The following is a 13,507-nucleotide window of genomic DNA, read 5'->3' on the forward strand; positions in this document are numbered from 1 at the left end:
AGAAGGGTAAATTTGTTATTACAAAATTTAAGTTTAAGTTGTGAGTTTGAAAAGTTCAGTTATGGTTAGGCTTGGATGGTGAAATTGTAATTCAATTTGAAAATTAGTTACGATCCAATTTGGATTGCAAGACCCTGTAAAATGTTCACATGAAATCCACCCAGGATTAGAAGAATGTCGGAATGGGATTCCTCAAAAAAATAATGGTGAAATATTTACCCCTGATCCAAAATGAATGTCTAATGGCTGGATAACTGACTCCATATATCCCATTACAATTAGAATGTTAATAACTTCATCCTTTCTTACCCCTGCATAACACTACAAATAGGCCATTTTTTAAAAATTCAGACTCAGATGCCTAGGCGAATGGCACCTGCCGGGAGGAGGAAGAGAGAAGAAGGAAAGGTCGGAGGAAGCCCTCTGTCCCTAGTATTGTTTTGGTTTGTAGAGAAGGTAATATTAATGCCATCCATGTGCAGTTGTATATAAAAACTAATATTAGGAGAAGGCACTTTTTTCTGAAATAAAAAACAAAATCACAATTATAGTAAATCGCTCTCCATAAGGACCAAATTCTCTATTTAAAATAAAAGTATCTCTCCCAAAATTTTAAAAGGGATACTTCTCTCTAAAGTAAATGAAAAAAAGCACAACTACAATGAAAACTCTCTCCCTCTCTAAAGACCAAAGTCTCTCTAAATAAAATAACATAGTTTTTTCTCACAAAAATACCTGTTTTTTTTTAAAAAAAATGAATAAGATCACAAGTACAATAAAAATTCTGTCTCTAAAGAACATATTCTCTCTCCCTAAATAAAAGAACCGCACTTCATTTCTCACAAAAATAGGAAAAGGACCCTTTTATCTTTCTAAATAAATGAACAGAAGTGCAAAAGGGACTCGCCTGAAGAGCTCCTATGCATGCACCTAGGCTCAAGCCCATTCGCTTGGCTTGCTTGGACTGTCCAGGTGGCCAGGGAGCCAATTTTTCAACATTAAATCTTTGCTGATATACATAGGGAGATTAAAATTAGAAGGCCTACAAGATGGATGAAATTTTTTTGAAGTTGCACGTTGTATAACCCTATCATCACCACTCACAGAGATTATCCATGGATCAAAGCAAAGGAATATGGATTAATTACGACAACAGCGGATCGTTCTCTTTTCATCCATAGGAGCACCAAAGGTAGTGTAATTATCCCCCTGTATGTCAATGACATCAACATTACAAGAAGATCTCTAGATCTCATCACCAATGTCAAGAGATTTCTTCAGGACAGATTCCAGGTGAAAGATTCGGCACAACAATGTACTTCTGGGGAAAGCAGAAGACCGCATTCAGGATGAACTCCAACTATCTCAACATAAATAAGAGCTTGTTTTCTTTGAGCACACCAGTACGTCGCGTTTCAACACATTAGCCACTCTAGCAGCCCTCAACAAAAAATTGAGCGTGAATCCACAAAAATGACTTGAGAAAACAGAAAATCAAAACGGCATGGTAGAAGTACTTCAGTATCCCATCCCCTACATGTCCTGACATAACCTTCACATTAAATCGGTAGAAGTTTATGCACCCACCAATGCCCATATGGAAGCAATAAAGTGCATTATCCTACATTTGAAAAGGACCATTAATCACTGAATTATATGCTTGCAAATCAAATAGATGATGCACATGTAGCTTGCATATTGGCTACACTAATGCCAATTGGGCAAGAGATCTTGATTCACGAGTCAATCTCAGAATATTGTGTTTATTTAGAAATAAATTTGATATCTTAGAGGAGCAAGAAGCAAAATATTGTGGCAAGATCAAGTAAGGAGGCTAACATAGAGCATATACAAGCATTGTGGTAGACATTTCTTGGATAAGAAACCTGGTAGTATATCACAGCCATAGAGTACAGAGGTCCACTATCTATTATGATAATCAGAGTGCACTCGCTATTGCAGCTGAACCTATTTTTCAGGATCGTACCAAGTACTTAGCACGTAGATATCGATTACCATTTTGTCTACAAGAATATATAAACAGATGAAATTCAAAGGGATAATACAGGAATCGAAAACCCGATAGCGGTTATTTTAACCAAAATGATAACCAGTGAACAGCATCTCTTAAAAGATAAATCATATATGTCCAAGAAAGATGTACAATTTGAGGAGTTCCACTATGTATTATAATGCGTATGGCATGCAGAAGAGGAATTATTGTCATTTGTTTGTTATTTTACTAAACAATATAAGGCCCTTGAATGCCTTTTTTTTTTTTTTTTGACAAGGTTAAATAGGAATGGATCTTGAGACGTAGTACTATGAAAACCCAATGCTACCGTCTTAACCGAAGCCCAATCCCTTATAAGGCCCTGAATGTCAAGGCCATTTATGTAATTCTACATACCTTAACAAATGACCCTTGCAGTATATAACGCTATAATGAAGATGTCGCCCCATAGAGATTGGAATTCAGGAATCTCTCTCAAGCTCTCCTCTTGTGTCTCCCCTTTCAACTTGTTTTCGTTGACAAGATATCGAACTGACTGGGGGATCAAAGTTGAGCAGGTCATAGAGAGACAAAGAGACGGTTTTTTTTTTTTTTTTTCTATTCTATGTGAAAAAAACAGTAAACTATTCATGGAATGAATTTATGGCTTCATTGTGATACAAGCAAGGGCTTCCCTGATGGTTTCAGGAGCATTATATGTGATTTTAATCCTCACCACGGTTTTGGAAGTTGGGTAATACAGCCCAATTTTCTTCTTACACCCCCACATAGCTCAGGGGATGTCTTTTCTCATAACGTAAAAAGTATAAATACCGTTCTCTAAAAAAAATCACTTGAGATAGTTTCTCTTAAAGAACCCTTTTTTTATTATTTGGCTCAAAGCCATTCAAAACTAGGCAGAGCCACCTGTAAACTAGACTAGAGAATTATGAATCTTCAATCAAATCTAGAAAAATCCAAGAAGGAAATATTAACTGCCTAATCGACTTCAAGATTAAAAGGAAAATTTAGTCTACCAGTTCACATCACTCTCACCAATCAATCCCAATTGCTCACTAACATACACAAATAATTGGACTATTGCCACACCAAGTCTCCACCAGTAGAATCGGCATCAAGCATGCATAAAATGCAAGGAGAGAGTATGGCCAAACATGTGCAAAAATAGGGAGAAACCTGAAAAAGAGAACAATCACCCGCTCGACAAGCAAACTTTCAAAATCCAAGAAAAGGGCTTCATCTAAGAGCAACAAAACGATAGCAAAATATTTCACAGAAGTTACCTCCAACTTCAGGGTGGCAAAATCCGCAGGATGGGCTTGTAAAAATTTTGATAAAACTTATCGATCAGCATTTCTTGAATGATTATTTGCATCTCCATCTCCAAACCAGTCTGATTGGTCAGTGCACATAGAAGTTCCAACGCATTGAAGAAGAACCTTTATTTTCTGCAAAACATGAAGATATGAGAACCCAAGAGGCAAAGTGCTCATATTTCCACAAAATAAATCACACAGATTGATACAATCTAGCAACCTGCTGCTCATCTGATCTATTTTCTGCACATATATTATGCAGGCCGGGTCCCATGTCAATACCAGCAGAAATTAAAGAAACAAGTTTGCAATGTTACAAGACGATGGCGATTGTCAATTAAATTGCTGAATAGGAGGAATTTAGCCAATCCCAATTTTTCAAATACTTCAAGATATAAAACTTCACAAAAGAAACAAAACCTCCCCATAAGACTTCATTCAGCTAACTAACCAAAACAAATCCTCATTTTTTAATAAAAGACTTCAATACAGAAATATTGAAGACTACTCTCGTCATGCAAGAGTATAATAAAGTTATGACAAGCACATGTTTTATGGTAGGGCATACCCCTCAATTTCATCACTTTAAGGTGTAGATGGCACAAGACCATGGAAAACATCTACAGGCCATCAATTCAAATTAATATGAACTACTCTGAGCAACACCCATCCAAAATTTTTTGATATCTAGGATTGATATGATTCGATAAACCAAAACTGAGGAACCTATAGGTAGTCTGACAAGAAAAACGGGCAAGCTTCTAATAGAGAAACGCGAGTTAAACTTATGGGTGGAATTGAAATGAAGGCGCCAAAAAAGTGTGCAGGGAAAAGCATACAATATTTGCATCTATTTTCATACATGTACCAGCAAGTTTCAACTGTATGGAATATGTAGTGTGTCCAATATCCTCTATGATCACAAACTAACAAATTGTGAAGAAAGAAGTTCAAACTCCCTACATATATCTTGTACTACAATGCATATCTTTAATATGTAGAAAGTTGCGGAGCAGTAAAAGCACTACTTATCAAAGAAAGGTGGTACCCATGTAAGCAACGGATGACAAAATATGTCAAGCCATATCACATTCATGAAGACAAAGTAGAAAACGCGAGAATGATTCAAGGAACAAGAATAAGATATCGACAATCCATAATCATAACAACAGAGAAGCTGCAGCTTTAAAGCAAACTATCACAGTTAATGGGGATCCAAATCATCATTCGGAAAAGCAACTGGTACTCAATAGAACATGCAGAAAAAGCAGTAAGGTGAGATAAAAGTTGAGAAATATTTACATAATGCAACAAAAGAACCACAATGTAGAGATGGTGGGAGCAAAATAGAGTTCTCAACCCTGGGAATGATGCAGATGGCCTCTTGTCTTCTACACACTCCCTCTCTCTCTCTCTCTCTCTCTAGAGGATTGGAGAAGCCAATTGATCTAGCAACTCTGTGAACGACACAAGGTGCTTCAAAGTAGAAACTTTTAGAGAAAAAATGTTGTCTCTCTCCCACTGTGGAGCGGTAGGTTACAAAGAGAAACATGGATAGAAGAGGGAGGCTTCAAGGGTTGAGTACATAGGTCGGGATAGAGAGAGAGAGAGAGAGAGAGAGAGAGAGACAGAGACAGAGACAGAGAAGATGAAGGTTTGCGTATAGAAAAAGATCACTTACCTATATGTCATTTTCTTGAGCATCAGGATTCGATGGAAGAAATGAAATGTTTCCAGTGAATGTTGCCATCGATAAAATGTTTCCAGTGAATGTTTACCCAAAGAAAAGGATATTCTCTGCATTTCCCTGGGTTAGTAGTCCAGCTGTACCCAATGAGGATAGCATTCACCAATCGTCCAGATTTCCCAGATATAAACTATACTTACTATGACTCTCAGAATCTCTCATGCTCTTTTCAGAAGAATAGTAAGACAATGATACTCAATCACACGTTCTAGTGATTTTCCATGTGAATGCATTAGCATGGTTCATTTGACAGAGGATTGAACCAAAAGCAACTTACCTTGGCCATTTTCATTTGCCCTCAAGGCCAAAAATAAATATTTGAGAAGTGGGATAAGAGTTAACAGAGTATATAATCAGTGAAAGAGCTCTTATCACATCTTCTGGGGCATTTATTCCTTGAGGAAAGGTGCTGTAAAATACATACAAAGGAGACGTGCAAGGCGCAGAGTAAATACAGTTGAAAAATTTCTTCTCCTCGTACATGCTCAGAAGCCGACCAGCCTCTTCATCCACGGGCTGGTCGAGCTTTTACTCGAGAACCCACATGCTTCCCTTATCGTTACCTTCATTCTCAATGGATGGATCCATCGAATTCCAGTTGACAATTTCTTGATTTTGTCAAAATCAATGGACCACCATTCATCCACCAGCCAAAACTGATCACACTTTGCCGGAACGTACCTCAAAACCAAGCAGGAAAGGGACCCATGAAAGCCCGCAGAATTGACAACACGCCTGCTTTTCTCTAATTCTCTTTCTACCATGGAGAATGAATTTGTTTTATTTAATCAACAGAGATATTGTGAAGTGAAATGGTGTACCAGTCCAGCGCTCTGTGAGGAACTGATGAACCCCAAAAGTAGACTAACTGAAAGAATCGCTTTGGTGAACAGAGAAGCCTGATGATCAGCATCATATAACCCACTCCACCACATAAACTGCAAAGAGAGAACCAAACCCTTTCTTCTATGTATCCACTATTGATCTATACGTTTCTTCTATGTCTCCACTATTGATCCATACGAGAGAGAAACACAGAAAAGATGTGTCCACTATTGATCCATACGTTTCTTCTATGTCTCCACTATTGATCCATACGAGAGAGAAGCACAGAAAGGAATCGCACAGAGAGAGTTTATTTAAACAAAAAAAAAAAAAAACCTAAAATAGACTATCAACTTACCCCACCTCCATCTTTTCTCTCACACTTACATCCTCCAATTCTCTCACTTATATCCTCCAAGCAACCTCTCCTGCAAATAACCTCGGAAAGGTAGTATGAAATAAGACTAAACCACTTTTATTTGTTTGCACACGGCCTCTCTCATGTTTTCACGCGTGCTTTTGACATTATGAATGTACTGCTCCGGGTCTGAGCCGCAGCATTCTGACATTACAAGAACTCTCTCCGGTAGTGCTAAAACACGCTCTGACATTTAGCTCTGGCAATGAAGCTTTTGAAACCACAGAGCTCCGGTAATGAAGGATCGTGCTCTGACAGTATAAACAAGCGCTGCTCCATTCTAAATATGCGCTCCGACGATGCAGATATGAACTACAGTGTTCCGGCATTATGAAAATGGCAGTTCAAACAGAATTCATTTGATTTATATGGAAATAGCATTTTCGTTCAAATAATAATAATTTTTTTTTTATAATGAGATGTTTTTTCCAGAATAAAATTAATATTTTTTTTTTTGTTAAGAAAAATTTTGGGAGAAAAAATGAATCAAATAATTTGGGGTTAGGTGAGTTGTACAGTCCATTTTAGAGTTTCTTTTTTTGTAATTTTCCCGATAACAAACACTAGAGAGAAAGAGTGTCTTTGAAATAAAAGCTAGACAGAAGAGGCCTTATTATATTAAAGGTAAGAGAGAGTAGCTTTTATAACACCTCACTTTAGACGTGTCAACGGATAATGATATGGGTGGTCAATAGTATACCAAAGGGGTTCTTAAGTTGTCACGTTGAGGGAGTCGAGAGAGAAGCCAACAAATTGGTGTTGCCACGTAAGGTAAGGTGGTGAAACACAACGTGCAAATAAAGTGTAGACCATAAGGTCTACACTATAAAACTAAACTAGCATCAAATTTAAAATAATAAAAATAGTTTTTAAAATATTTTATTTAGAAAAAAACTAACGGTTCTCTATTAGGAAAGATGAAAAGAATGATCCTTATAATGTATTACTAACCTTATGGATTTTTATAAAAAATTATTATTATTATTATTATTATTATTATTATTATTATTATTATTATTATTATTATTATTATTATTATTATTATTATTATTATTATTATTATTATTATTATTATTATTATTATTATTATTATTATTATTATTATTATTATTATTATTATTATTATTATTATTATTATTATATTATTATTATTATTATTATTATATTATTATTATTATTATTATTATTATTATTATATTTATTATTATTATTATTATTATTATTATTATTATTATTATTATTATTATTATATTATTATTATTATTATTATTATTATTATTATATTATTATTATTATTATTATTATTATATTATTATTATTATTATTATTATTATTATTATTATTATATTTATTATTATTATTATTATTATTATTATTATTATTATTATTATTATTCAGTTTCAAAAAATTTTGGATTGTCACACAATATGGGTCCAGGACACAACGGGTTGGGTCTGGGTCTAAACCTGAACCCGGATACTATTTGGGTTTGGGTCTCGGTCCAGCCAGACCCAACCCACTACCACCTCTACTTAAAATAACACATCTCGCAATACATTATTTGGACTGTCCATTTTTAAAAAATTTATGCATTTATGAATCTGCTTAATTTGAACCATCTTTTGAGTCTAGAAATTTATATTAGAGATAAAATAGGTTTTCACAATATCTTTAAGAATTTCAACACCAAATTACATCTCATCGCAAAGTTTGGAGGTGCGGCTTAATTTGATTGTTTAAGGTTGCAACCTTATGAAAATATTATCATCATCATCATAGCTTTTTTTCAATTAATTGAGGTTAGCTACACGAATCCTAGTCCATCATTCTGCTCTATTAAAGGTCGTACCTCAATAAGGCCCGGTCTTTATATATTTTTGAACTACTTCTTACCACGTCCTTTTGAACTTACCGCTTGTCTTTTTTTGTCATTCCACTTAAACTAACTCGTACCTTTACTCCTCTTGTTTTTTTTTGTCATTCCACTTAAACTAACTCGCACATCTACTTGATTGGCATTATGTATGTCCAACCCACCTTAGTATACTCTCTCTCATCTTATCGCCTATTAGTGGCATACTTAAATTTTTTCAAATAGATTCAACCTTACAAAAACCATACCCCTAACCTAATATCTAACATTACAAGGTACAAATTTTTTTGGTATCAGAGTTAGGAGCCAGCAAACTAAGAGAGAATATGTAGAAAAATATTTCATTTGTCACAATACACTGAAATGGTTGACTCCATCGTCCATGGATAAAAATTACAACGCAAAGGCTGATAAAAAGCGTGGGATCAAAATAATTTTCTTTTTTATCAGATCATGATTTGCGTAGGAATATTTCAGCATTTATTTGATATGAATGATGAAAAATGATAACATTATAAAGATGTTAAAGAGAAAGGAAGGAATAAAGACTACATTATTCTTGTTTGGGAAATTATCCCTAATATACTTTAAGGAAATTGAAAAAAAAAACCCAACTTCCCTACACCTCCTTACACCTCGCCCACATCCTTTTTTACAAATTTTGACAATTATTTGACGAAACTATGGTAGTCTTTTTACCATAAAAAGCATTACGGTAATTTAAATACCGTAATGCTTAGTCTCGTCTATACGATAATATATATACCATATTAATAAGGAAAAATTGTACGGTAATTTAATTGTTGTTTTGGTTTTGCAATGAATTACGGTACTCGTAGTACCGTAATATAAAGATTTACAATTGTGTGTGAGAGAGAGAGAGATTTACATTTTTGCGAGAGAAAGAGAGATTTACATTTTTGCGATTCCTTCGCCCTCCTCCTGAAGTCCTGCTCCCCCAACTTCAGCCCAACACAAAAAATTCAATGAATTAAATGGAGATGATTATTTCCATAGATCAAAAGCAGAATCAGAGTCAAGCTAAATATTATTTGAAACCAAATATGATAGCAATTACCACTAAGGATGAAAACACCAATCAGACAAGCATCTCAAAAATTGCGGAAAAAAACAAAAAATACATAGGAAAAGGAGATTAAATTTGGTCATATAATATCCATAGAAACAAATAGCCACATTGATAATTTTACATCCATTAGTGCTATTTTTTATTCTAATGGCCCCACGACCATCGGAACCTTTAAAAAAGAAAAAATGCATATAAAATGGAATTCAAATTTCAAAAAAAATGTAAATTGTAAATGATAAAAAAGAGATCCACGCATTGAGACTAACCTGCAATCACTGCTTGCAATCGAAGAACGAAGCTCCCCATCTGAGACTTTTGAACTGAAAACCCCAGAAGAAGAACATGAACATGGGGAGAAAATGAAGAGTGAGAATTAACTATGCGCTCAACAACTTGTGGTTGCAAGCCTGGTATGCCCAGTTTTTTATTTTCGAACCCTCTTCCCATCCATCGTTTTTCTCTATTCCTCTCTCTTCCGGACCCTGGCTGTGGTATATTGTTCATGGCTTCTTCAAGCAAATGTCTCATAAGTGTTCTTCAAGCAACCTTGCAGTAATTATGGTATTAAGAGCACCGTAATGTAAAGTTTTGATATTATGGTACTCTAAGTACCGTAATATAAATTCATCTCATTACGGTATTTAAAATACGATAACATTATGTGAAATGATAGCAGTACTTAAATTACCGTAAATATAAAAAAAAATTACGGTAGTCTTTTTACCGTGAAGGTTATTTTCGTCCAAAAAATGTCAAAATTTGTAAAAAAGGATATAGGTGAGGTTTTGGGAAGTAGGGTGTTTTTTTCCAATTTTCTTAAAATAGAGATATATTAGAGATAATTTCCCTTATTGTTTTGAGTTATACATGGCGAATGTCAATATTGAAGGGTGGCTCTTCCTCTCATATTTGATTCTATTTAGAAAATTAAAAGAGGCCGCCACTCTCATTGTTTTGTACTTTCCAATTTTTAGAACATGTTCATCAAACTCCAAGCCTGCAACAAACAAACCTAATTATTTCCATGAGGGCCTCTTATAAGATTTCTTGAATGTACATTTTATAATAGCTTGCAAGTCCTCTTCCTTAAGTCATCAAACTCATTTTCTTATCATCTTTGGAAGTGAATCTATTTGTTTTTGCTTCCATAACAAACTACCAAAATGCACATAGGATGACAAAGAAATATGGGTTGAAATGAACCTTCCTATTCTTTGGTATATGACGCATATCCATCTCTATAGTTAATGTGAGAGAAACCCCAATTATAGAGGGGAAAGGTTTCTATACTTCCCCTACAGTGTAGAAAAGCTATGCTTCTCCTATCATCCAGCCGTCCAATTTTGATCAAGAGAGTCACTCACCGTTTGATTTTAGACCTGATGTCTCAACATTTTATTTTTAGTTTTTTCTATACAAATTGTATGAATATAAAATTTCGTACGTGCTATCTTCTCATTGGGGCGCACCTATGAAAAATATTAAAAATAATTTTTCGATAAAATATAATGACCAAAATAACCCTTGAAACTTTCAAGGGTATTTTGGTTATTTTATTTATTGGAAATATTTTTTTATATTTTTCGATAGTGTGAATTTAATAGAGGATTGGACGTACAAAATTTCGTGTCAAAATAGTTTATAGAAGAAAAATTAAAATAAAATAGTGTAAGGCAATCCTAGCCCTCCATTCAAGATGGACGGTTGGATAAGATGAAGTATATAAGTTTTATGTTGTAGGGGAAGCGTAGAAAGCTTGCCCATTATAGAGACCCTTCACATTCTTAAAATATGGAGAGAGACTTGCCATGAAGAAAAATAAAATAATTAGACATAGAGTTGCTTAAAAAAAATTGATAGAGAGAATGATACGAGTTATCTTTTATAACTACTTTTGTGGGTTTGGAGTTAAAGTGATAAAAAGAGAGAGATATAGGTAGGGGTCTAGAAGTTACATGAATATAACACCAAAAAATTATCTTTTTTTGGCTAGGAGTTAAAATGAGAGATTAATGTCAATCGAGAGAGAGAGAAGAGAGAGAAAGAGAGATACTTCGGCCTAATAGTTACATGAACATAACATCAAAAAAAAGGAGAGCTATGTTTATGACTTTTTATGCATATAGGGTAGAGAGAGAGTTTGGAGAAACGTGGGAGGGAGAAAGAGAAAGAGAGTAAATTAAGATAAATTAAAATAAAGAGAGACTATTAAGATAAATTAAAATAAAGAGAGACTTACTTAAATCGGGAAGAGAAAAAAGATGAGGTAGCATCACACTAAAAAAGGAGTCATCATTTTTATGTGTGAGAGAGAGTGTGTCCGTAATTGTGGAAATATATGAAGGAGAGAGATAAAAATGGAAGGAAAAAGCACACGTGGGGTGACAATAAGGGGGTGTTTCTCTTGCTTTATGTATAATAAATACTTAACTTAGGGACCAAAAACTCAGAGTTTCGGACTTGGATCAGACCATCATTTTATGCTACCATCTCCTTTTGGATGCGTCTAGTTCGCTGGAATTGGTAGATCTAAAGTTCGTTCACCTAGATCTAAGATTCCTAAGGTTGTAGAGAAGGCTAGGGATTTTTAGCTAGGATCTAGCTAAGCTTTTTTTGGGATCAGAGAAGGTTTTCCTTAGTTTTATAAGGTTTTTGGGGTTTCATAATATTAATTTGGAATTTTTGAAAGTTTTATGATTTGTGGGTAATTTACCCTATTTTTTCTAAGTTTCTAATGTATAATTCTATTTTTTGGGATTTATTAGTTATTTTCCTAATTTCAATTTTTTTAAGGATTCTAATCTATTTTCTATGATTTGCTAAGGATTTCTAGATATTTTCATATGTTTTTTAATGAATTTTGTATGGGGTGTTTATTGGTTGAAGTAGGGTCAAGTTGGAGAATAGATTTGTTTGATCCAACAGCTCAAGTTGAGTTAAAATAGTTAATTTTTAGGAATTTTTCCGACCTTGACTAATTTAAACCAATTTGGAAAAGAAATTGGCCTGAAGGGGCCCATCAGGCTATGCGAAGCACGATGCCATGCGACCCGTGTGCGAGGTCCGCCTCACATGGTCCGACGCACGATTTGGGTTGGGGCATTTTGGTATTTTGTCCCTTGTTCCATCAAGGCTTCCAACTCTGGCTCTGGTGGTCTGATTTGTGCGAAACTTATACCGTTACAAAGCTCTAGGGGTTTACTTTGATCTGGGATAGATTTCGGGTGGTTTTAGGGCTTGTACGGTCCTTTCGACTTAGAATTAAAGGCTTTAGGAATTCCCTTAGCCAAAATTTTGAGGGGAGTGTCTGCAAGTATGTCATTTCAAATATATTCAATGAGGCCTCATATGCCTCTAGTCCAAGAATCATATGAATTGAACGTCATTCAGCCTATCGATCATGATTCATCGACAGCCAAGATATACCTTGACCGATGACTCCGAACTTGATATTTTTGGGATTGGTCTAAAATTATTGGGAAATCATGTTTGAAGCATCATATCCTTCATCCCAAAGTTTATGGTCATATCGAGATGGCTTAACCAATCATTCATATTCGTCAGCTACCAGATCCTTATGCATCATCTGCTAGACAAAGAGTTAGGATGACCTTTGGTCACTAAATTTGATATTTCTTTCATTTTATAAGGAGTTTTATCATGGGATCTAGATCAATAGATTCCTAACTCAATTCCCTATCAGCCATATAAGTACGAAATCTTGTCATTCCCTCATGAGAAAGTAGCAAGCTCTACAATAGTAACCATAAAAAATTTACAAAAGTTTGACAGCCGATGGATAATTTCTCCCATGATATGGAGAATATTGAGCCCAAATTTTGTGGAGATGTATGTCGTAGTCCCAGCTACAAAATTATCATACTCCCCAGGGTCTATAATCCCTTGTAGTGGAAGCGCTTGGGTCAACAATCCTCAGATTTGTTGTTGCAATCTGCAACATAAATGTGTTTACTTTGACGGCCCATATCTCTCTTGTTTGTGATCTATTTGAGGTGAGGTTTGGACCATTATGTTCATCCTTGAGTTCTCTATCATTTTTCCAAATTTTATGGTAAATGGATTTGGCATCAGTGAGTGTTTCCATTTGCATTGTGTTTGTGCCGTACATAAAATGCATGGATTATTGAAAATTCAAATACTCACTAGTTCCAAGGAGGTATACAGAGAGTCTATAGAAAGATAGGGAATTTGATGGATCCATCT

General features: G+C 34.8%; 1 long non-coding RNA gene across 2 annotated transcripts; it reads right to left on the bottom strand.

The window, feature by feature from the left end:
• Positions 1-1,050: 1,050 nt before the first annotated feature.
• On the bottom strand, positions 1,051-5,335 carry LOC110008131 (uncharacterized). 2 transcript variants are annotated; one of them, XR_002282675.2, is made up of 4 exons: positions 5,012-5,335; positions 3,298-3,462; positions 3,050-3,190; positions 1,051-1,621 (listed from the first exon to the last, which is right to left on the bottom strand). It is a non-coding gene; the product is annotated as an uncharacterized LOC110008131 (long non-coding RNA). The 2 variants fall into 2 exon arrangements; XR_002282674.2 differs by lacking the exon at positions 3,050-3,190.
• Positions 5,336-13,507: the final 8,172 nt, after the last annotated feature.

The sequence above is a fragment of the Amborella trichopoda genome, chromosome 8, assembly GCF_054954075.1.
Source record: "Amborella trichopoda isolate Santa Cruz 75 chromosome 8, AtrichopodaSantaCruz75HAP2 v2.0, whole genome shotgun sequence".
Lineage (NCBI taxonomy): Eukaryota > Viridiplantae > Streptophyta > Magnoliopsida > Amborellales > Amborellaceae > Amborella > Amborella trichopoda.